This window comes from Haliotis cracherodii, unplaced genomic scaffold (assembly GCF_022045235.1).
Source record: "Haliotis cracherodii isolate W230 unplaced genomic scaffold, xgHalCrac1.p SCAF_7, whole genome shotgun sequence".
In the NCBI taxonomy this organism is placed as follows: Eukaryota; Metazoa; Mollusca; class Gastropoda; order Lepetellida; family Haliotidae; genus Haliotis; species Haliotis cracherodii.
This window is the reverse complement of record NW_027266330.1, coordinates 22,336,647-22,363,914: the sequence shown is the minus strand read 5'-3', so window position 1 is coordinate 22,363,914 and position 27,268 is coordinate 22,336,647. Positions and strand designations below refer to the sequence as shown.

At 39.7% G+C, this 27,268-nt stretch overlaps 2 pseudogenes; both read right to left on the bottom strand.

Annotated features, from left to right (window-relative positions):
- On the bottom strand, positions 1–9,207 carry LOC139449106 (uncharacterized; annotated as a pseudogene).
- A 5,504-nt stretch (positions 9,208–14,711) lies between these two features.
- On the bottom strand, positions 14,712–23,429 carry LOC139448741 (uncharacterized; annotated as a pseudogene).
- Between the last annotated feature and the right edge of the window lie 3,839 nt (positions 23,430–27,268).

Here is a 27,268-nt window from a genome sequence, read left to right as displayed (position 1 = left end):
AAGACTTCATGTCCTAATGAAAAGGAGCTGTTCCTTTAATGTCACACAGAGATGCATTGGTTCCATGCTGTAACAAAAGCTGAACACACTCACGATTTCCTCTTTTAGAAACAAGGTGTAATGGTGTTTGGCCTTGGTTGTTTTGTACACTTGAATCTGAACCGTTTTCCAGAAGAAGTTTTATGCATCTGTTAATGCCCCTATATACTGCAAGATGAAGGGCCGTATTTCCGTTCTTATTCTGAATGTTTGAATTGGCACAATTCTCCAGCAGCAGTTCAATACTGGAACTGGGACTCCTTTTTGTTACAAGATGAAGAGGGGTGTCACCATTATTATCAATTGCACACACATCCGAGTTTGCAAAGAGCAGCAACTTTACACATATACTATCCTTGGTTTTTACAGCTAGGTGAAGTGGAATTCTACCTTTCAAGTCTTTTGCAAATGGGTTTGCCCCTTTGTCTAGCAATAATTTTACATTGTCACTACATCCCCTTCTTGCAGCAAAATGAAGTGGCGATCTCATTCTTTCATCAAGTATATTTGCGTTTGACATTTTTTGGAGTAGTAATTCCACCGTTTGGCTATTTATTCCTTCACATCCAACATGGAGGGCTGTTCTCCCGTGATTGTCTTGAGTATACAGATCAGCCCCATTTTCTAACAGAAGTTTGATGTTGTCTTTGCGTCCATATTCCGCTGCCCAATGAACTGCTGTCCATCCTTCTTCATCTACTAAATCTAAATCTGATTTTGATTTAAGAATAAATGTAAGGGTACTCGTGTTCCCTGCTTTTGCAGAGTGGTGGAGGACGGTACGGCGTTTGGAGTCCTTGGTGTGACGGTCTGCCTTAAAATGGAACAGGAGCTGTAGACAATCAACACTTTCCAATGCAGCAACATGAAGTGGAGTCATACCTTCATTGTTTTGAATGGAGTGGTCAGCACCTCTCTCAAGTAACAGCTTCATACCATATGCATCGTTGTTTCGTGCAAGTATGTGCAGTGCAGTCTCACCCTCATCAGTCTGAATATTTAGAAACTCATTATCAAATTTCGACAACACTTTGAAAACAGATCTATTGTAATTTCTTTGAAGACAAAGTGTGTGGAGAATTGAATAGCCATAGAAGTCTGTATGCATATGGTTGAATTGTCGTTCTAACAAAATCTCCACAATTTCGTCATTTCCCGTTAACACTGCTGAAAACAAGGCAGTTCGTTTATGGCTTCCTTCTTGAACATTTACAGGTGCATGTCGCTCATCAAGTAGGTACATCAACTTTTCAACGGGTTCAATTTCTGACTCAACTGCCCTGTGAACAACGGAATATCCCTCAAAATCAATGGCATCAACCCTTGCTCCCTTCTCACACAAGCACATCACCATGTCAATATCACTCTTCTCAACTGCTTCATGCAACAGAGTTCCATCAGCAAAGTTTGAATTCACATCAGCTCCATTACCACATAGCAGCTTCACTTTGTCCAGTTCGTTATTTTGAACAGCTGTCAACAAGTGTCCAATAAGTTGCCTATTGTCTTTGAAGCTTTTACTTACAGTTGAAACAATTGCCTTCAGGGAGCTGACGCTGTTCCCATAAGACATTGCTAAGGGAAGAGAGCCGTACATTTCCATAATCCCCAAAGAGGCATTTGCTTCTAGAAGGTACATGATGCAATCCGTATGATCCTTCATCACGGCCAAGTGAAGTGGGGTCATGTCCAAATCGTCTTGTGCATTTATCCTAGCTCCAGCATTGATCAAACATTTTACTGAATCTGCATTGCCAGTGCATACTGCCTTATGAAGGGGTGTCTCTTTGCTTATGTCCATTCTATTTACTAAATGTGCTAATCTCATATGGGGTTGTATACCTTTCGTATGTTCTTTGCCGTTTTCGCGTTTGGTCGTTTTCTGTAGAACAGTGTGTGCTTCTTTGTGAAGGCCTTCAGTTCTTTGATCTGAGGGAATGTTTGCAAACATTATCTCAAGTTTCTGCTTACTATGTCGTTTTGCTTTTGCTGCCATGTGAAATACTGTAGTATTATATGAATTCATTTCTGTCACAGATATTTCCGCACCATGGTCTAGAAGCAAAGACAAACATTCAACTCCACCAAAGAGTAGTGCCTGTTGAAGTGGAGTGTATTCCATATGCATTTTGTTCACATTGACAAGGGGGTATACCTTGAAGATACACCTCATGGAAGCTGCTGTTGCATGACTTGCTGCACAAAATAAGAGAGACTCTGGGTCGATCTTGCATCCCGTTCTCAATAGCTCCTCAACGACAGAAGTGTATGCCTCTTCGCTATTGTCATTTAGTTCATGTGTGCTGCTCCGCGGTTCATAACCCTGTGCCAAAACACCAAACAACATCTTCACACATTTACTGTAAATTGGTAAGTGCATTGGGTTTGGATGCACGAGATATATTGCCATCTGCTTATTTTGATTCAGTACGGCTAGTGTGAACAAGTCAGTAAAGTCTGACATCTTAAAATATTGCACATTTGGTGAAAATACAACATTTTGGACCATATCCATATCTTCATTCTTATGGATGGCACACATTGCCCGAAAACAATCGTTATGGGCTTGTACTCCCATTGCTATCAATATCTCATATAGCTGATGATTGCAGCCATAGATGGCACATGCAAGTACCTGTTGGAGCATAGAGGGATTCAAATACGTTTCAGAAACAGGTAGAAGTAAACTCACAAGTTCAGTATTTCCTTTCAACGTCATGCAAGAGAGCAGATTATCACATTCAAACAATGAAATAATTTGACCTTCTCTGCATGGATTGAGCACTTCCACCTTTAAAACGTGATTCAGAGTTGTCTTGAACAATTTAGAAATGGCATCAGCTTCACACCATTTATGAAACAAGAACTGGACAAAACATGTTTCTCGCAAGGACGGGTGATCAAAAACATGTACACAATCGTCTGACAACAGTAGTGCAGTAATTCTGTCAGCTAGCACACCAAAGCTCTCGGATGGGATCTCTAAAATACCACTGGTTGAAGAAAGGTTTTGTTGGTTTTGTGTCCTCACGCGTTCAACCAACAAATGAGCTGGGCAAATCTTCATACAAATTGAATGATCTGTTTGACTCATTTTCAGAAATAAAACATCGAATATGGATTGATGACAAAACTGGAAATGATTGTTGGAATGAATGAGATAGACCTCACACATTGATTCAGCCTTCTGTCTGATGTTGATACGTGACGGCATGTCTGATGGCTTACAAATGTTTTGCAAAGTATGAACTGCATTACGAAAACCCTCTGATGCTCGTATGGAGTCTAGCTCGTATAAACCTAGTCGACCATTATGCATCATCACCAGTAGCAATACAAAGTACCCAAAAGGGTCGCTCTCTTCCAAGATGTCTATTTCTTGGGCGATGAACTCGTAAGGTTTTAAGAAAAAGTGTTTGCCTTTTGATCGTGCTCGTCTGCTGCTGGCAAAAAAACTGCAGCACTGCGGAAACCCAAGTGGTGGGTCACTTTTCTCTACTATCTCCTGTAAATCGTCCTTGGTGAAATTAGAATTCCCACAATACAGTTTCAAAAATCTTATCTTCTCACTCACTCTCAGCGTAAACTCATCTTTGTCGAGAGTTATACTTGTGATGCTTTTCATAAGGATATTTTTATTTACTTGTTTTGCACACTGGTCATAAATTTCTGGTCTCGATGTTAAGACTATGAATAAATGTCCTGTTTCTATAAGTGGCCACATCGTATTGAACTTTGCCAGCCATCCATCAACATGTGTTTGCACCATACTGCTGGAACCAAATATGTCATCCAACATGACAATATACTTTTCCTTTCCAGACTTAGGAATGATATTCCACTGAGTGGCAGATGTGATTACAACAGGTGTCCTTTTAGTTTCTGATTCCATATGTGCCAGTAACCTGAGACCAAGGCTGGACTTACCAGTGCCTGATTTACCCTTAATGAATATAGATCCTTTTAGCTTTAGCATTCTTTGGGCTGATCTTTCACAAAACGTGGACACATGTTTCCTTGCATCTTCATACTGTATCAATGTCCTTGTTGCATCTGAGGGGAAAGATCATACATTGAGATATTAATCACAGGACTTCCTTCAAATAGGTGGAATATCCAGACATTCTTTAAACAGAAAAGAAAGATTCTGATGAGTGTTGATGCTGTTAATATGTTCGTTCAAGTTTAATTAATCTTAACCACTTACTTTACAATTTATAAGAGAGCAAAATGAATAGATTCCAACACGTTATCAAATGTTAGCATTAACGAGTGAGTGAGTGAGTTGGGTTTAACGCCGCCTTTAACAGTATTCCAGTTATGTCGAGGCGTGTCAGCTTAATGTGGGAGGAAAGCCTGAAGTGATGCAGGCCTCAGACGTTTACCACTTCGATGAAACCCACGAGCACGGGTATGGTGCCGACTTACCTCGAAACATAATCGGATTGAACCGGGAATTGAACCCACAATTTATAAGAGAGTAAAATGAATAGATTCGACCACGTCATCAAATGTTAGCATTAACGAATCAAGCAGCGTTCTTTGTCTATATGGAGACTTTCATGGCAGTCATCGTTAGAAAAGCGGAGTTTTAATATCAATGAGGTCCAGACTAACGCGTTTTCACTGTGAAATGTTTCTATATACCTCTAACTTGCTGCTTGTGCAAACACAGCAATCTCTACATATGCTGAAATGTTGAATACTAGCATTTAATTGCTGCAAAGAGCATCTTTTTTATCTCCTAAATAAACCCCTGAATTTACAAAATGAACTGCATCACTCAAATCTGGTGTCATACAAACAGACGTTTTCTTAATCATGCTGTACTCACCAATGATATTTTCAAATACAGGTTTACCTGAAATAGGAGAAAAAAAATATTTTTCTGAATACGTTTGAATCTAGGAATATTAGGGTATGAGTGAGTTTGGTTACACGATGCTTTGAATGTGATTTCTGTCACATCACGGCATGTCAGCTTGATATGGGAGGAAAAGCCCTGAGTGATACAGGTCATAGATGTTAACCAATGTGGTGAAACACATGAACATGGGTAGGGTGCTAATTAAGCTAAACACTATGGCGAATCTGTGATTCTTACCCTTTCTGGGGTGCCTAAAGGACGCATTAGTCTTGATAAAATGTATGGTTTAATTGATAAGGCTGTACTGCTCCCCGTGGACACAGTGAGCCTGCTTGGACCTTTTCAGACCCATCCCACACACGCCAACCAGCACGCCCATTCCAACCCCCATCCCCACCCATTCATTCATGCATAGTGTCATGTGTATTTTGCAACATGTTGCATATATGATACAGTGGGAAGAACTGCATGCTGTGTCATACAATAATCAGGATCAGGGAGTCCCACGAGGTAGTAATTTGTCTGTAACTCTGTTTAGCATAAAGATTGATAGTCTGTCAAAGGTTTTAAATGATTCCAGTGATGGTTCACTTTTTGTGGACGATTTTAATATTTCATGTCGTGGCAAAAATATGCACACCATCGAGAGACAGTTGCAGCTTTGTCTCAACAAAATCCAAAAATGGTGTATCGAAAATGGTTTTAAGTTTTCCAAAGCTAAGACCAATTGTATTCATTTCTGTAGGAAATACAAGCATCATAAAGATCCAGAGCCATTTTTACATGGCACTCCTATTAAGGTTGTTGAAGAGGCCAAGTTCCTGGGTCTCATTTTCGATCACTTTTAAGCCACATATTAATTATCTTAAACTAAATGCCTGAAGGCTTTAGATTTGTTGAAAGTTGTTGCAAATACAAAGTGGGGAGGAGATCAGACAAGGCTCCTCCACTTGTATAGGTCTCTGATCCGCTTTAAATTAGATTATGGCTCAATCGTTTATGGTGGAGCCTGTAAGAGCAATTTACAAAATTTAGATTCGATTCACCATCAGGGCCTACGACTCTGTCTTGGTGCTTTTCGAACATCTCCTGTTGACAGCCTATATGTAGAAGCTGATGAACCGTCATTGAAGCAACGTTGTATCAGATTATCACTACAATTCATTACTAAATTACATTCTTAGCCATTAAACACCGCATAGAGCTGTGTCTTTCAACCCCTTTACGAAAACCTTTTTCACAGTAAGCCTAAGCTGGTCTCACCTCTAGGCATTCGGAATAAACCCCACATTACATCTGCCAATATTGAGTTAGATAATATTGCTACTTTCAGGCTTTTGTCTTCTCCTCCTTGGCAATTTGTCAAACCGGAAGTAGACTTTATTCTTACCCTTTTTAAAGAATCAGACATAAATCAGTTAATATATCAACAAGAATATATACAACTTAGAAATAAATATGAATCCCACCGTTCCATTTTTACAGATGGATATAAGGATGGTAGCACAGTCATCAGTGCTGCTGTCATTGAATCAAAAAACATATCATCCCGATTACCTGACGATAGCTCATTTTCACAGCCAAAGCCAAAGCCATTTTAACGGCTTTGTGATATATTCAAAAGCATTCTAGCAGTAAACGGTTCATCATCTTTTCAGATTCACTTTCTTGTCTACAGGCAATCAAATCGAGCTCTTCAAGTCATCCATTCATTTTAGAATTGTACAATGACCCTGCTACTGGCCAATACAACATCGTCTTTTGCTGGTTGCCCAGTCATGTTGGAATCACGGGTAACGCTATTATGGCTGATGCTGCAGCAAAGGCAGCTCTCAACAAATCTGTGACACCACTTCTTATACCATACAGCGACTACAGACCTTTAATTATATGCTATATCAAAGACCTTATGCAGAAGAAGTGGGACAACCAAGTAGGTACTAATAAATTACATGCAATAAAACTAACTATCGGTGATACTTACTTGGGTTTTCAGTCAAGATTTGATTAGGTCATTATGCGACGATGTCATATTGGCCATTCGCGTTATCCTCCATTCCCTGTCCCTTGTGATGAGAGAATCACAGTTAAGCATGTCCTGCTTGACTGTATTGATTTGTTCATCACAAGGGATAATTATTTCCAGGTTTCATCTATGAAGGATCTTTTTAATGTAAGTTCTCATTTAATTCTTGTATTTTTTAAAGAAATTGAGTTAATAAATACATTTTAATTATATGTATTGTAAAAAGCTTATGTTTTTAATTTGGTAGAATGATTATATAACTGTGATTGTTAGTGGTTGTATCTTCAAAGGGGGTTGAAGCATCGTAAAATAATTGTCCCCCTGAGAGGGTGCGTAAGTCCCACTTCTTTCAAAGTATGTTTCATTTTCCTGGATTTTAATCGTAGAATATTTGTTGTTTTTTAAATACTTTGGCTTAAAATATCTAACAATCACCAGTAGCCATATGGATGGTGTAAATCCTGCTGGGGTACCAAGCACGAAGCAGATGTACCGTAAGTCCCCATGGTCCGTAGTATGGTGGCCTAACTTTGGTTGCTGGTGATCTCTAGCCCAGTTTTATAATGTATTGTTCCGAATTGTCACTTTTTTATGGTAACATGCTGGTTTTAAATCTATATCTGTGATAGTCTAGTGATTTTACTGTCCTTTGTCGACAGATTGTATCGTCCATATTTATATATTATTCCTGTACAATTTGATTTAGTCACGATATGGCTGAAATAATGCCGACGTGACAATAAATTTTAAATCACTCACTCACAGCGCTAAGTACATTGTAACAGATAGTAGTATAATAGTTGTGCAACAATTATATTAACTAGAATTGAAAACAAATCAGAACAATTTGGGTGTATGTGGGGGTGGGGGTGTATGTGGGGGTGGGGGTGTATGTGGGGGTGGGGGTGTATGTGGGGGTGGGGGTGTTGGAGTGGTGGGAAAGGTGAGTAGAAGGTTTGAAATTTAAATATCCTCTACTAATGTTCCTACTACTACTACTACTACTACTACTACTACTACTACTACTACTATATAGGTACTACTTCTACTGCTACTACTACTACTGCTACTACTGCTACTACTACTACTACCCCTGCTAATATTACTGCTGATACTGATGTACTCCACTGTTTCTTATACAAATGTTAAGTACTACTGCTACCTATACCTCTGGTATGCCTCCTGTTGCTATTGCTACTGTTGCTGCTACTACAACTACTATTTCTGCCACTCTTGCTCCAGTTACTATTGCTACTTTTGCGTCAACTGCTACTACTGCTACACTTTCTTCTGCTACTACTACTACTGCCACAACTCCTCCTCCTACTACTACTACAAATAGTAAATATAGAATTTAATAGTCAGTTGTCTGGAAAACAACACATTTACTTTCTCGTTTAAAATTGTATATGTTCGAAATCTGCCAAAAGTAATTTCCAAAACCTGGCAATTATATATTAATTCAATTATATGAAATACGTTATTGTTTTACATGAAACGCCGATTATGACATTTGAAGAAAAGAAAACTGAAGGGGACAAAATAATATAGTTTCCATTTGAAGTTCTCTCCCGGTTCATCTATTTCGCGGTGTATCATATATACTGTAACATATCCTGTTAATATTAGATGATACTGGACACATTAATGTGTTAATAATTATGCAAATATAATAATAATTATATGAAAAACAGATTATTGAGTGTCCTAATAATGATGATCCCTAATGCGACCATCACTGTATATTGTGTGCTTTTCCTACACATGAACAAATGTTGAACCCACCACAAGCCTCTACATCCGCAGTGTTTCCCTGTTGATCAAAACTTCGTTATCGTCACTATGACATGCGACCAGTATGTCCGGTTTTCACTTTATGAGAAGTATATCTGTAACTAATGTAGCGTAGAACGCCCGATTCCTGATAACATATCCTTTTATGTATATCTGCACACTATCTATGTTGCAGGAAGCGTGTGCTATGGATTAATGATGTTTTATATCACTTTGTCACAACATGATTCATTTCTCGAATCATGAGCATTCTACATTGGAACTTGTGTCGGAGTACGCTGTAAGCTCAAATTATAGTAAAATAACAGCATGTAATAGACTTATACACACATTAGGCGTTTGTTTTCTTCAACAGCCAATGTTTAACTATACAAATCTTACCCGCCATGTAGAAAGGTATCCTGGAGTAGAATGACCAACAACCAGAAGATATTGTACTCGTTTAGAGTGCAGCACGCAGGTGACCGAGTGTGTTCACCATGTGTGAAGTCAAATGGTCAACAGGACATAAATCTCAAAGGCGTTTCCTGTCAGATGACAATGACGCGAAGCTATCTTCCCGAGAAAGGCCTATATCATCGCATACATATCTCACGTGGACGTTCTGTAATCTAGAGTGAGTGCGTTCCTGTTTTTTTGTTTGATATTTACATCCTTATTCATATTTAGATCTGTCGTGGTTTGGATCGATGTGTGATTGTGTGTTGTGTTGTCGTTTAACGCCAACACTAAACAATATTCCAACTATATGACGGTGGTCTGTAAATGTTCGAGTATTGACCAGACAATGAAGTGATTAACATCATGAGCATCGATCCACGCATTTGGGATCGATGACATACGTTAACCAAGTCAGCGAGCCTGACCACCTGATCTCGTTAGTCGCCTCTTACGACAAGCACAGTCACCTTTTACGGCAAGTAGGGGTTGCTGAAGACCTACATGTATTCTACCCCGGATCTTCACGGGTCGAGTGCGTTACTGCTGATGTTGTTCAATGCCACAAAAATTGATTCACCCAAATCAATGAACCAAACTAAGCTTGGATAATGATAACCGTTAAGATCTGTCGATTTTCATAACGTATCTCCTTTGGGATAGTTGGTTGATATACGTGACAGTATTAAGTCTTTAAATTTTATCATGCTTCGAAATCCCTCCCACGGTAAGAGTAATCAGGGCATGGGTATGGTTGAAGTACATATTTCCTTCCTTTCACACTGTCACAAGTAGATCTGGCATTCATGTTTGTTGACATTACACTGTAGATTTTGATACATTTGTCATGCCCTTGATATGAACTCTTCTGTTTACTGTGAGTTAGGACGTTGCTATGTCTATGTCGGTCCACACTGATCACATGAGCATATACATGAGTTAGAAATTTCGGTTTTACGCAGCTTTTAGCAATATCACAGCAGGGGAGACCAGAATATGGGCTTCACACATTGAGCGAACATTTTAACCAGTTGGCTACTATATCCCACCTCTCAAAATGAACATATTCAACTGCTACTTAAACTAAATGACTGCAGAAAATGTAACTTTGGTGACGACAGACGGATCAAATAAGAAAATATCGCAAAGGCGCGTATGAGAGTCACATGGAGTGTGCCCCCTTTACACGCAGCCCGGACAGCGAATGGGACTTTTCCAACGACGCGCTGCCCTGTCGACCCCACCAAGAACTCTTCGGAGAATGTGAACACTCACCAACACTGCAGCCTTATGCATTTCCCAGACTGTCTGAAAAGCTGAATTCCTTGCAGTAAAATCTCCCAATGTCAGTCAACAGATTGGGAGTTACCAAACCTAAGGCACCGAGAACAATAGGGAGTCGGACAACTTGGTTCTTGGCCAAGATAGGTCTGTGTCTGTATATGCACATAAACTCGATGCAGTGGTCGTTCAGTTGGCAAATTCTGGGTCGATTTGATTTGGCATTCCGCTTGGTTGACTTTTCAAGAAGTACATAATCTCAAACAAAATCAACACTGACATTGAGACATACTTGGCTCGTTTAAGAAAACTGTGGAATGTCTTGTTTTCATCATGAGTCTTGACATGCTTCACAAGAGGATCATCAGACAAATAAATGTGTGCAAAAGTGCACAATACAATAACCACGTTAATCAAACCACGCCCTCCCATTATGATTGGTAAATATAAGCGATTGATGGAAGAGCGAGGGTGCGGGGATCTATTGTCTGACATGGTACTTCGTGTGAGGGTTTTCAATACCCTGAACACCAAAAGAATATGAAACGACGGGTACAGCATAAGTATTTGAGGCGTTGACTATATTGTAGTAGTGGTAGTAGTAGTAGTAGTAGTAGTAGTAGTAGTAGTAGTAGTAGTGGTGGTAGTAGTAGTAGTAGTAGTAGTAGTAGTAGTAGTAGTAGTAGTAGTATTTCGTACCATTGTCAGAACTATTATAGAAAAGAGGTTCATTGTGCCCCTATTCTTATTAAATTAAATTTACACTATAACTTTTTCTTCATGTGGGGATTCAATAATTCTGGCTCATTTTTAAATGCAGAATGGCAGCAAATAAATGTTGCGTATTTAAACTGGAGAAAGGTGGCAAATAAGAAGTAGGGATGATTGTGTAGACTAGATGTTAAAAGGACTTGGTACATTATTATGAATCCTCACAAGGTACAGTGTATGAAGTCCAACCGCACACATCCTCGGCATTAATGGGCTTAAAACAAGGACTAGTCGGCTTGTTGTCAATCATTCACGCATGATGCCCCTAGATGTAACAGTTGACAAGTTACTACAAGAAATCGAAATGTGAGAATCCACGTCCATACAGTGCATAGTCACTGCAAAATACAGAAATAAAGGCCGGCGAGTGTTGGCGATGCATCCTGACAACTTTGATGAAGGACGAGCCACTATTCATGGTTTCCTCTGCAAAGAAAAACAATGGATGCAAAAACAAATGTGATATTTTCCTGTGAAGCATGAGTACAGAGATACTCAGAATGTTTGCTGTGAGTGAGTGAGTATGGTTTTACGCCGCTTTTAGCAATATTTCAGCAATATCACGGCGGGGGACACAAGAAATGGGCCTCGTACAACGTACCCATGTCGGGAATCGAACCCGGTTCTTCGGCGTGACGAGCGAGCGCTTAAACCACTAGGCTACCCGACCGCCCCGTTTGCTGTGGGTCGCGTGAGTCTAAACGTAGTGACTGAACTTCCCTCAAGCTTTTTGGTTATTTTATGTTTTCACGTGTTCGGCCTATAAGCTATGCTGAGTAAGGATAAAATATATGGATGAACACTTCTTGACTACAATTTGGAACGAAGTTTCAGTATAGGTTCTAACACCTTTAGTGATCACTTGTTTGGTAACGGTGTTAGAACCTACACCGAGACGTCGCTCCAAATTGTAAAATAATAAATAAATTGTTCATCAATATAGCTTATTCATACTTTGTACTCCCACTTCTAAATGCCTCCCAAAGAGCTAAGCTGACTCAAAGACTGCGTGCCTGATTGCAAGTTGATTGCAACGTCTTCATTCTCGACAAATCGGCCTGAGTAACGAGCGAAGAGTGTTTAAACTGTTTAATTCAGTCACTAGCGCTGCTGTAACCGCGTCGTCACATGGCTTTGTTGACTAAACGAGGGATTGGTGCTCCTTGGCCTTAGACGACACGATGAGTGGTTACTTATGAGTTCGAATTTGTGATTCACCATTTGTTTGTTGCTACCAAACCCGTCCCAGTGTGCTTCACCAAGCTCTATTGAAAACGTCAAATCGGCTTTCCTCTCAGATTAGGCTAGAGTGATGAAACGTAGTATGTTCAAAATAACGTCATGGCCGGTTACTGGTATGGTCTTGTTTTCACTTCGAAATGTTGTATATCAGAAGTCCTTTAACGGTATATTTGACATCAATCTGTCGCCTTAAGTGGTTAAGTGGAGAATCATGAACTAAAATTCAAATCGTCAAACATATGACGTAATATAGCATGGAAAAGGTGAATTAGGTCCCAGTCTACGTCATGTTGCGTATTACTTACGACAGAAGTGAATGGGTGTAGCGTCGCACCGTTCTGTAACCTATACCATCACTACAGTGTATCCATCTTTCGTGACATCACAGCACCATATGGTGTTTTCAAGGGAATGTTGCTGCACACAAGGATTGAGGGAATACAAATTTGCGCACGTTTTTATTCATTAGTTAAAGGAGTTGCATACTAACATAGAAAGTGTATGAGGTTTTATGAGTGACGTTTTATTAATATGTTTTTAAAATTCTTTAAAGGTTAAACACGATTAATTATACTACTTGGCATAACTGTTCAAATGGTAAGGGATTTCCCCTTTATGTACCTTTTTATGGTAAAGTGTTACGTGTCGATTCCCAAATTGAAGCAATAAATGTTAACCCAGAATTATAAATGTTAACCCAGAATTCTGAACGTAAAAGAACTAAGTGTGAAAACAATTAACAACCAACAAAAGGTATACAATTAACAATTGTATTACAAAATTAACTAGATTTACAAATCAATACAAAATGCTGCACAGCAATTACAATCGCAGTACACAATAGAGTGGTAGTACAACATTCAATGGCAATATATAATATAATGGCAGTGGACAGTACCAGATGCACAAAATACAGTGGTGATGGCAAAGGTCATTGATAATAATATGTATTCACCAATGGGAGACTTTGGACAAGCTTCCGCGATGGGCTAGGCAGGGAATCAGGGATGATGAGCGATCCTCCCTTGGAAGCTCATCCAATGTGATAAAGTTACTTCCTGACGACTGATCACTGCCCAGCTACAATGCAATTACATCTCAAAGAGAGATGCTCCTCACATAGCAAATGGAATACAGAGTTTACAGTGTCATATTCAAATTTATGTCATTGTAATGTCGTTCTAATAACTCATCCCAAATCTCTTGACAAAACTACTGGAAACGGTTCTACTATGGTTGTCAACTGCGTTCACAAGTGCATGTTTCTCGTCTTGAATATAAATTAACTTTTGATTTATGTTCGTTTGTTTATTTGTTGTTTAACGCCGCACTATACCAGCTATATGACGGCTGTCTGTAAATAATCAAGTCTGGACCAGACAGTTCAGTGATTGACATGAGCATCGATCCACGCAATTGGGATACGATGACATGCATCATTAAAGTCAGCGAGCCTTACCACCCGATCCCTTTAGCCTCTTACGACAAGCACAGTCGCCTTTTACGGCAAGCATGGGTTGCTGAAGACCTACATATTCTACCCTGGATCCTTTTGAAAGGGATCAATCTTAGATGCATCTGCTGTGTACAAGTGAACTTCATTTGTAAAGTCTAGCAACATTTTCATACAGACGTATATCATGCCTATATCTTATTTATGTACAACAGTTCATTCATTCGAAATTTATGCATTGGGATCTTCCATTTGTACAGATGCTTTAGCCATGTTAACTCCTTATCATGCTCATGATATGTACTCTTTATGGCCACCTGTAGGTTAAATACCACAAGGTACCATGTTACATTCCTTGTCATCTCAAAGAACAATGATACAAGCCAAGATGGAACAGAGAATACAAGGAAACACACACTTACTTATTCCATAGCTTATCATACGGTCAAAGATATGAATACCATGTACACATGTTTTGTTGTAATAAACATGATAAAGAATTGTTGTTTCACGCAAGAATGCGCCAAATAGTCACGCCAACATGAGAATATGGAAAATTGCTTGTCACTTATTTAAGAAAAACTGTTGAAAACTAATCATTTCTAATTTCTAAGTACATGGAGAACTGAATAGAAAAAAGAACATTATCTTGAATAGAGAGGTCAGCCACTCTCACATTTACAGATATATCGCTATTCCAAGGCGTTATTGTACAGCTGATGAACACTACAAAAAGTCATATTCTACTTATTACACGAGGGAGTCTGTTGACCACTAACAATCCTGTAAAGACCTCTTCATTAAGTATCACTCGGAGATGCATTGGCGCCATGCTGTAACATGAAATTAACGATCTTACGCTTTCCCATTTTGGTAGCAATTTGTAAAGGTCTTTGTCCAAGGTAGTTTGGTACACTTGGATTTGAACCGTTTTCCAGAAGCAGCTTTACACATTTGATAAAACCCCTGTATACTGGAGGGTCGAATTTCCGTCCTTATTCTGAATGTTTGAATTGGCACCGTTCGCAAGCAGCAGTTCAATACTGGAACTGGTACTCGTTTTTGTGACAAGATGAAGAGGAGTGGCACCATTATTATCAACTACACAAACATCAGACTTTCCATGATGTAACAACAGTTGAAGACACTCAAGATTTCCTTTTTCAGAAACAAGGTGTAATGGTGTTTGGCCTTGGAAGTTCTTGTACACTTGAATCTGAACCGTTTTCTAGAAGCAGTTTTACACATTTGTTAATGCCCCTATATACTGCAAGATGAAGGGCCGTATTTCCGTTCTTATTCTGAATGTTTGAATTGGCACCATTCTCCAGCAGCAGTTCAATACTGGAACTGGGACTCCTTTTTGTTACAAGATGAAGAGGAGTGTCACCATTATTATCAACTGCACACACATCCGAGTTTGGAAAGAGCAGCAACTTTACACATATACTATCCTTGGTTTTTACAGCTAGGTGAAGTGGAATTCTACCTTTCAAGTCTTTTGCAAATGGGTTTGCCCCTTTGTCTAGCAATGACTTTACATTGTCGCCACATCCCCTTCTTGCAGCAAAATGAAGTGGCGATCTCATTCTTTCATCAAGTATATTTGCGTTTGACATTTTTTGGAGTAGTAACTCCACCGTTTGGCTATTTATTCCTTCACATCCAACATGGAGGGCTGTTTTCCCGTGACTGTCTTGAGTATACAGATCAGCCCCATTTTCTAACAGAAGTTTGATGTTGTCTTTGCGTCCATATTCCGCTGCCGAAAGAACTGCTGTCCATTCGTCTTCATCTACTAAATCTAAATCTGATTTTGATTTAAGAAGGAGTGTAAGGGTACTCGTGTTTCTTGCTTTCGCGGTGTGGTGGAGGATGGTACGCCGTTTGGAGTCCTGGTGTGACGGTCTGCCTTAAAATGGAGCAGGAGCTGTAGACAATCAACACTTTCCAATGCAGCAACATGAAATGGAGTCATACCTTCATTGTTTTGAATGGAGTGGTCAGCACCTCTCTCTAGTAACAGCTTCATACCATATGCATCGTTGTTTCGTGCAAGTATGTGCAGTGCAGTCTCACCAAAATGATTCTGAATATTTAGAAACTCATTATCAAATTTTGACAACACTTTGAAAACAGATCTATTGTAATTCTCTTGAAAACAAAGTGCGTGGAGAATTGAATGGCCATAGACGTCTGTATGCATATGGTTGAATTGTCGTTCTAACAAAATCTCCACAATTTCGTCATTTCCCGTTAACACTGCTGAAAACAAGGCAGTTCGTTTATGGCTTCCTTCTTGAACATTTACAGGTGCATGTCGCTCATCAAGTAGGTACATCAACTTTTCAACGGGTTCAATTTCTGACTCAACTGCCCTGTGAACAACGGAATACCCCTCCAAATCAATGGCATCAACCCTTGCTCCCTTCTCACACAAGCACATCACCATGTCAATATCACTCTTCTCAACTGCTTCATGCAATAGAGTTCCATCAGCAAAGTTTGAATTCACATCAGCTCCATTATCACATAGCAGCTTCACTTTGTCCAGTTCGTTATTTTGAATAGCTCTCAACAAGTGTCCAATAAGTTGCCTATTGTCTTTGAAACTTTTACTTACAGTTGAAACAATTGCCTTCAGGGAGCTGATGCTGCTCCCATAAGGCATTGCTAAGGGAAGACTGCCGTACATTTTCGTAATCCCCAAAGAGGCATTTGCTTCTAGAAGGTACATGATGCAATCCGTATGATCCTTCATCACGGCCAAGTGAAGTGGGGTTATGTACATGTCCATGTCATCCTGAGCATTTATCCTAGCTCCAGCATTGATCAAGCATTTTACTGAATCTGCATTGCCATTGCATACTGCCTTATGAAGGGGTGTCTCTTTGGTTATGCCCATTCTAATTACTAAATGTGCTAATTTCATGTGGGTTTGGATATCTTCCGCATGTTCTTTGCCGTTTCGCGTTTGGTCGTTTCCTGTAGAACAGTGTGTGCTTCTTCGTGAAGGCCTTCAGTTCTTTGATCTGAGGGAATGTTTGCAAACATTATCTCAAGTTTTTGCTTACTATGTCGTTTTGCTTCAGCTGCCATGTGAAATACTGTAGTATTATATGAATTCATTTCTGTCACAGATATTTCCGCACCATGGTCTAGAAGCAAAGACAAACATTCAACTCCACCCAAAAGTAGTGCCTTTTGAAGTGGAGTGTATTCCATATGCATTTTGTTCACATTGACAAGGGGGTATACCTTGAAGATACACCTCATGGAAGCTGCTGTTGCATGACTTGCTGCACAACATAAGAGAGACTCTGGGTCGATCTTGCATCCCGTTCTCAATAGCTCCTCAACGACAGAAGTGTATGCCTCTTCGCTATTGTCATTTAGTTCATGTGTGCTGCTCCGCGAATCATTACCCTGTGCCAAAACACCAAACAACATCTCCACACATTCACTGTAAATTGGTAAGTGCATTGGGTTTGGATGCAAGAGAGATTTTGCCATCTGCTGATTTTGATTTAGAACGGCTAGTGTGAACAAGTCGGTAAAGTCTGACATCTTAAAATATTGCACATTTGGTGAAAATACAACATTTTGGACCATATCCATATCTTCATTCTTATGGATGGCACACATTGCCCGAAAACAATAGTCATGGACATGTACTCCCATTGCTATCAATATCTCATATAGCTGATGATTGCAGCCATAGATGGCACATACAAGTACCTGTTGGAGCATAGAAGGATTCAAATACGTTTCAGAAACAGGTAGAAGTAAACTCACAAGTTCAGTATTTCCTTTCAACGTCATGCAAGAGAGCAGATTATCACATTCAAACAATGAAATAGTTTGACCTTCTCTGCATGGATTGAGCACTTCCACCTTTATAACGTGATTCAGAGTTGTCTTGAACAATTTAGAAATGACATCAGCTTCACACCATTTATGAAACAAAAACTGGACAAAACATGTTTCTCGCAAGGACGGGTGATCAAGAACATGTACACAATCGTCTGACAACAGTAGTGCAGTAATTCTGTCAGCTAGCACACCAAAGCTCTCGGATGGGATCTCTAAAATACCACTGGTTGAAGAAAGGTTTTGTTGGTTTTGTGTCCTCACCCGTTCAACCTACAAATGAGCTGGGCAAATCTTCATACAAATTGAATGATCTGTTTGACTCATTTTCAGAAATAAAACATCGAATATGGATTGATGACAAAACTGGAAATGATTGTTGGAATGGATGAGATAGACCTCACACAGTGATTCAGCCTTCTGTCTGATGTTGATACGTGACGGCATGTCTGATGGCTTACAAATGTTTTGCAAAGTATGAACTGCATTACGAAAACCCTCTGATGCTCGTATGGAGTCTAGCTCGTATAAACCTAGTCGACCATTATGCATCATCACCAGTAGCAATACAAAGTACCCAAAAGGGTCGCTCTCTTCCAAGATGTCTATTTCTTGGGCGATGAACTCGTAAGGTTTTAAGAAAAAGTGTTTGCCTTTTGATCGTGCTCGTCTGCTGCTGGCAAAAAAACTGCAGCACTGCGGAAACCCAAGTGGTGGGTCACTTTTCTCTACTATCTCCTGTAAATCGTCCTTGGTGAAATTAGAATTCCCACAATACAGTTTCAAAAATCTTATCTTCTCACTCACTTTCAGCGTAAACTCATCTTTGTCGAGAGTAATACATTTAATGCTTTTCATAAGGATATTTGTACTTACTTGTTTTGCACACTGGTCATGAATTTCTGGTCTCGATGTTAAGACTATGAATAAATGTCCTGTTTCTATAAGTGGCCACATCGTATTGAACTTTGCCAGCCATCCATCAACATGTGTTTGCACCATACTGCTGGAACCAAATATGTCATCCAACATGACAATATACTTTTCCTTTCCAGACTTAGGAATGATATTCCACTGAGTGGCAGATGTGATTACAACAGGTGTCCTTTTAGTTTCTGATTCCATATGTGCCAGTAACCTGAGACCAAGGCTGGACTTACCAGTGCCTGATTTACCCTTAATGAATATAGACCCAGTTTTCCTTAGCATTCTTAGAGCTGATCTTTCATAAAACGTGGACACATGCTTTCTTGCATCTTCATACTGTATCAATGTTCTTGTGGCGTCTGATAAAAAAAAATATTGACTTAAATAAAAAGCAAACGGATCCAATATCCAGACATAAAAGTGTTTTTAACATATATTGTTTATATTTCACCAATCTAATACAAAGTAAAGCAACTGAAACCGACTGCATTAACACTTACCAGGGTTAATGAATCATGGGAACGCTGTCCTTTGTCTATGTGGAGACTAACATGGCAGTCATTGTTAGAGAAGTTTGCATATCAAAGTGGTCAGGACTAACGACGTCTCACTGTAAGAGAACCGTTTCTATATACCTCTAACTTGCTACATATGCAAATATAGGAATCTCTACATGTGACGTAATGCATAAAATAAACACTAATACATATCATTCTTGAACCCACTGATTTATAGAATAACTAACAACTGTGAAATCCAGTGTCATACAAACAAGTGTTTGGTAATGTTGTACCGCCGCCTTTTACGCCCAATGGAATCACTTACGTTGGATATGCAAGACTGGCATTACTCACCGGTGATATTTTCAAATACTGTATTACCTGAAATAGAAGAAGAATAGTGACACACAATGATTGGTCTAAATACTCTTAAATGTAGTAATTTGTTAGTGAGCTTTTAACAGCATTACAGTTATATCGCGTCGTGTCAGCTTAATGCGGGAGGAAAGTCCGACGTGATGCAGGTCTCAGACGTTTACCACTTCGATGGAACCCACGAGTACGGGTATGGTGCTGACAAACCTCGAAACATAATCGGGGCGAACCGGTATTCGAACCAACAATCATAGATATCTGGCGAGCGCAAGGGATGCAACTCTGCACAGCGAAACGCGGCGCCTCAGACGACTGGGCCACCCGTGCCAACCCGTGCATTAGTAATATAAAACTGTGTCATTAACCTGAGAAGTGTCGCCATCCAGATATTGTGAAATACTTTCTATGTATATAAATATGCATGCAACTACAAGGTCCTTGTGCATACCTTACTGTTCACGGAAATAACTGGATGACAATATGACGCATACATAATGCCTCAAGTAATGCCAAGGATTCTAGAACATTATACGCTAATAATGTATGCATGGATCGTCTTTCAGCCATTAGCAATTGCTCAAGGTTTACGTCAAACCCGGTGCCCTGTTCCTCCTCAGAATGATTCCTGAACGTTTTGTAAAATAAGTTTTTTTTTAATAATTAGAATAGAAAATCATATTGTTTCTTCAAAAGAAGAAGGGGTTGAAGTAGTGTAAAATTACTGTCCCCATGAGAGGATATCGTAAGCCTATGTCTTTCAAGGAATATTTCTGCCTACTACTCTTTTATAAGTAGACTATTTGTAATTTTAATTGTGACTAACATTGCGAACAATCGCCAGCCACTGACGAGATGGTGTAAATCCTGCTGGGGCAATACAGGCAGAAAAAAAGGTATTGTATGGTGATCTACCTTCAGTTGCTGTCGAACTATAGCCCTTTTTTATATTGTATTATTTCATACAGTGATATCTTTTTCATGGCTTACTGCATGCTAGTTTTAAATATTAATCAGTGATATTCTAGTTATTTTACTGTCACTCGATGACAGATTTTCATTTAGACCTAAAATATGTATGGTTGATATTGCCGATGTTAAATATTAACTCACTCACTCACTCAAATCAGTTTCAGAGGAGAATGTAGTTAAGGTAAAAGTGTAAATGTCAAATGCAAAGGACAGAATATCGGTTACGAGGGAACACAAAATCATATGCATTTGTTGTAGTCACCAAATAAAACCCCTCAGCAAGTAAGTGAGTGAATTAACATTTTAAGTCACATCGGCAATATTTCAGCCATATCGTTGACTATCAAGAGTTAAACATAATAAATACAATGAAACGCATATTTAAAAAACTGCCAACGAAGGACAGTAAAATAATTGAATTGTACAATTGAAAAGTATTGAATCATAAAACGGGTAGCACCATACATAACCATAACATAATAAAAACGGGCTACAGATCGCCAGCCACTGAAGGGAGATCACCATACTGGGGCCCATGGGGACTAAGAGTATATTTGCTACCTGCATGGACCCAAGCAGGATTTACACCGTCCCTTCAATGCAAGTGTTGGCGAGTATTGGCAAAGTTAGCCTAACATATTAAAATGACACATATGCTACGGTTATAAACATGGTAGTTCTAAATATACTTTGAAAGTTGTAGAACTTACGTACCCTCTCAGGGGGACAATAATTCTACAGTACTTTATCCCCCTTCGAGGATACAGACACTAACAATCTCAGTTGCTAATCTACCAATCATAAGATATTTATATTTTACAAAACAATCAGAACTTGTCAAAAAAACTCTATTTCCTTTACAAAACAATGATTAAACGAGAATTAATACTTGATGATAATTTGAAATATGCATACCTTGTGATGGCAACATCAATACAGTCTCATCACATGGGATACAAAATGGAGGACCCTCACATTTCAGGGAATATTGATGTGTATACCTGCTTAGGCCAATACGACAAGGTCGTAGTATGACCTCTTCAAATCTGGCCTGACAACCCAAGTAGGTATAACCAATTTTTTTTCATGTAATTTATTTATACCTACTTGGGTGTCCCACTTATTTTGCATCAGATCTCGGATATAGGAACTTATCACCGTGTTGTGATCAGTGTATGGAAGCAAAAGTGGTGTCACAGATGTGGTGAGCGCTACTGAAGTCACAGCATATGCCATTGTGTTACCAATGATGCAAAAATGGCTGGGTAACACACACACACACACACACACACACACACACCAAAAGACGAAGTCGTAATGGTCAGGACCAGGTTCATTAAATAATTCAATAATTTCGATAAAAAAATGGATGTTGTCATGAAGGAGAATCGGAAAATATGATATTATGATTTGCCTGTTTGCTGTTATATTGTAAAGCTGTTAAGATGGCATTGTCCTCTGCTGTGAGTAAGTGAGTTGGATGTAACGCCGCTTTTAACAGCATTACAGTTATATCGCGGCGTGTCACCTTAATGTGGGAGGAAAGTCCGATGTGATGCAGGTCTCAGACGTTTACCACTTTCACGAACTATTATCTGGTAACCTGGTAAGAGATTTTCGTAAAGGGGATTAATCACACAGTCATGTACCGGATTCGAGTTATTAGAATGTAATTTAGATATATACTGTAAAGATATTCCAATGCGACGGTGTTTTAGGGATGACACATCAGCTGCTACACACAAACTATGAAGAGGTGAAGTTCTGAAGGCGCCAAGGCAAAGCCTCAAGCCTAGATGATATGTAGTATCTGATAATTTCAAAATACTTTTACAAGCCCCACCATATATGATGGAGCCGTGATCAAGTTGAGAGCGGATACGTGCTCTGTATAGTTGGAGGAGGGTTTTCTGATCGCCTCCCCACTTTGAGTTTGAAACTACTTTCAATGTGTCCATTGCCTTCAGACATGTGGGGTAAAAAGGTCAAATGATGATTGAAAATTATACCTAAAAGAACTAGCTTCTTTTTGCAACTTTAATAGGTGTCATCTAAAATTAATTTCGGGTCTGGGTGAGGTTTGAATTTATTACAAAAATGAATACAGTTTGATATAGATTTTAAAGCCATTTTATTTTCTAATGACCATTTATGAATTTTATTTAAGCATAGTTGTAGTTATCTCTCAAAAGCATGCAAGCTTGTGCCTCGACAGGATATATTAAAATCCACAAAAAGCGACCCATCAATAGAATCATTTAAAACTTTTCATAAACTGTTAAGCTTAATACTGAAAAATCTGATGACAGACAAGATAATGCCCTGTGAGACACCCTGTACCTGATTATAACGATCAGACATAGAACCCGTGCGGACTTGAAATTGCCTGTCAGTCAAAAAACCTGGATACAAATTGAGGCAAACGGCCTCGCAAACATAACGGTCATGTAAATCTTTTAAAATACCGTGCTTCCATGTAGTGTCATATGCTTTTTCTAGATCGAAAAAGACAGATACTGCATGTTGTTTGTTTACAATTCTTAACGAATGGTCAGTGGTACTGCGATTTCTACGAAATCCACATTGAATATTTGTGATTAAATTATTAGATTCTACGTGTCATGTTAATCTGTGATGGATCAGTGTGAGCCCATCCTGGTTTCAGTATGGGAACAACAAAAGCATCACGCCATGTTGCTTTTGGTATCTTTGAAATTTAGGCACATAGTTATACGAGGAGGAATGGTTAGGTAGGGTTTCACTATTTGCAATATCCGATTGATCAGTTAACAATTGATCACCACTCTTAAGATGGTGTATGCTTGATTCATTACCCTTACCTTTAATTTTCTGAATCATGTTCCATCCCTTGGACATCGACGTATGTGAATTTATTTTTGATGCACAATTTTACGCCTGGTTTTAGCATGTACAATTTTGGATTTATTGAGGTTATGGACCATTGGATGGCATCGGAAATATTGTTCAGCCTTTTTCCTTGCCTTCCTAGCTTGTTTGCAATCATTGTTAAACCTTGGTATACGTATGTGAGGATTTGAGGAGGACTCGGAATACATCCATCAGCTATTTTAGTACGTTCGTCTGAAAAAGATGTATAGGGTCGGGAACATCTACAAAAAACTCAGGTTTTAGTTTTTTATTACAAAGGATTTCATATAACAACCTGTTGATTTTAAAATAGTATGGAAAGGGTCATTTCCACAGAGGTCATCATGGACTGACCATTCAAATTCATTAAGTAACTTAGAATCTACAACTGACAAGTCCAGACAAGAGTAAGTTCCAGTTGCAGGATGTAGATACGTGGGAGAACCATCATTAAGGGTGCACAAATAATTCATTTAGAAAAAAAACCTCAATTAATTTTCCTCTGTTATTGGTGTCATTGCTACCCCAAAGTGGGTTATGATCATTCAGATCTCCCATGAGTGACACATGGTTTAGGGAGTTGGTCATATAGTGCCTGAAGATCAGACTATGTAAGAGAATAGGATGGTGGTACATACAGTAAAAACACTATTCAATGTTACACGTACTGTGGCAGCCTGAAGAGGGGTATTGAGAGGAGCATGACTGTGAAGGACGCCCTGCCTCACAATAACAGAAGAAGGAGGAGGAGGAGGTCCTCTACGCTGTAATGGTAGCGATCGTGTGACCTCAATCGCCAGAGGTTCAAAGGGGATATGAACCTCCAGAGCAACATTCGATGACAAAGGCTCCTCAAAATGTTTAAGGGTCCTTGCTTCTCCATTGGTTCTCAAGTCCGGTACAGTGTCTGATTGAATGGAAGGTTCTGTCAACGTTACAGTTACCGGCAGTGGTTCAGTTTGTTAACCTGATGAAGATGAAGTGCTGGTGTCATCAGCATCAGTTTGATACAACATTTTCACACCAGCTAAGATTTGTTTGACAACTATTATCAGCCTTGATGGGAGAAGAGGAGATTGCAGCAGAGAAGGTCAGTGAAAGTGTGGACGTGGTTGATTCCCTTGTTACCAGTTTCTTTGCGTCTCTAAATGAAATATCATTGGTGTACAGTGCACTACGTTTATGACGAACACACTTATAACGAACTTTCCAATATAACGAACTTATTGTTTAGTCCAGGCCATTTGTTGTATATATGCTGTATATATGCTTATACGAACTACGGTTATTACGAACTAAAATTAGTGATCACTTTGAGTTTGTTAGAACCGTAGTTTACTGGATGTTTGGTTGTGTTACAAAAGATGGACATGATTTTGAAGTGGACATGTGATCAACGCTACAGTTTGCACACTTGATGGTATCCGTGCAGTCAGTGCTATCATGGGTCTTACGACAGGGGGAGCAAACTTGGGCGGGATGACAGGATCTTGTTCCATGTCCAAATTATTGACATTTAACAACGGAGTGGATTTGGTATATACTCATACACTCCGATGTTGAAATATCCGGCTTTGATTGAGGAAGGAAGTTTAGTAAGGTTAAACGTAAAAAGGTACATACTGGTTTTGATGATGTTGTCACATCAATCCCCTCAACAACCAGAAATCGTGGCCAATATTTTGGACAGAATCCTCATCAGAAGATATTGCAGGATCTGTATCAATATGCCTTATGTTATTTTTTCGTCGAGAACCAGTGATCTGCAGGGTAGCTATAATGAAAAAAGGATATTCGACACCCCTGCTCCCCACCATGGAGTGTCTACAAGGACGGTGCTGCAGTGGACGCCTCCAAACACCAGGGTTACAGGTATGCTATACTCGAGCAATACAGACACGGGTAGCGAAGAGTGAGTGAGTGAGTTAATGCTTTACGTCACATCGGCAATATTTCAGCCATATCGTGACGAGGGTAGCGAAGAGAGTCAAACAGAATGAAGTTAGGCTGGTTCCGCCCTTGGCAGCTTTCTGAAGACAAATAGAACCCGGAGGTCAATAATGCCAGATTAGCCCATGAGCCACCGCCTTCAGGCATCGGACTACAGGCAGATTATTAACACACACAAAATTTGATGATTTCCAGAATTGCTTTGTGGAATATAAGTAGATATATTCAAAATCAAAGTTGACCATGCTCAGGGTAGGGCATGACCAGCCGATTGATAGAACCGGCCCATTCTAGCACCCGTCCAGGTGAAGTAAGGGTCAAAGTGGCGGGTTAGGAAAATGGAACACTGTTCCTGGTTCCAGTGACCTCAACCACCAGACTCCCGTCCTCGGGAAACAGGTTGCCCAATTCGGTCGCCTTTTACGACCAGCAGTGGGGTGTGGGGACACATTCTTATCGACCTCGGGGCCCCAACGGGGCCCCTCAGCGAAGTATTATGAGCCCCTCGCCTCGCCGGACGAAGCAATGGCTGCTTTTAATACGCCAAGGGGTAACTGAAAAACTAGTTAAGATAACCAAAATGTTTTGCTGCTTGACAAATGTCATTATGATAAACGCAACAACAGCTGTGAAGTGGCCATACATTTTCAATATGAGTTAAAAATATATGTTCATCCATAAGTTTAATGTAAGTTTAAAACCGTTATGGAATTTTGTGAGCAGCTTTTAGTTAGTTAGTTTGTAATACGATGACACGCATCAACCAAGTCAGTGAGCCTGACCACCCGATCCTTTTAGTCGCCTCTTCCAACAAGGTGGGCAGTCGGGTAGCCTAGTGGTTAAAGCGGTCGCTCGTCGCGCCAAAGACCCGGGTTCGATTCCCGACATGGGTACAATGTGTGAAGCCCATTTCTGGTGTCCCCCGCCGTGATATTGCTGGAATATTGCCAAAAGCGGCGTAAAACCTTACTCACTCACTCTTCCACCAAGCATGGGTTGCTGATGACCTAAAGTTAATGACACATCGACAACTGGACAAAGGACAGACAACGCGCTACAACATACGCTCACTTGGCTATTCTTTTGTAAGTAAGGTAGTGTGCAAATGATTGATGCCCAGAAGTGACTGAGTGTATGAAGTAAGTAGGCAGTCAACAAGGAACCAAACTCACAGTCGTTTCCGGTCAGATAACAAAGGCGTCTTTCCAAACATTGATATATTTTCTCGCACGCATCTGTTCCTTGGAGGTACTGTAGTTTGGAGTGAGTGTGTGAGCTGATGCTGAGTAATGTCACAGTACTTCTTTCATACCAGTAACCGAGCCAAACATTTCTCGGAAAATGACAACCATGAAAATACATCAATTTTCATGGCGTGATTACTTTAGCATATTTGATATACGTGACAGCATTGTGTGTTCAGATTTTGTCATGAACTGGTTGTATTTCACACTTATAGTATATTTCTCTATGGCTTACACCACAATATCATTATTATATGTTTACAGATTAAAATAAATATATGCAGCAAAGAGGGTTTGGGTGATCCTGGTATAGTCAGGCTGGTTAGGCTCATCATCAGCTCAGGGCCCTTGCCTCCTATACACGAAGCCGAGACAGCGAATGGGACTTCCTCCCTGGAAGCGCTGCCTGGTCAAACCCACCGAGAACTTTTCGGAGAATATGATGACTCCCCAACACTGCAGCCTTCTGCATTACCAAGATTGTCAGAAGGTCTGTATTCCTGGCAACACTGCTTGAAACAGGGTCAACACAACGTTATGTTTATCTTGGTATCAGCCAAGGTGTGATCAGCAGGACATGCAATCTGCTAACCAGCGACATGCAGGTGGTCGACGACATTCCACCACACAGCT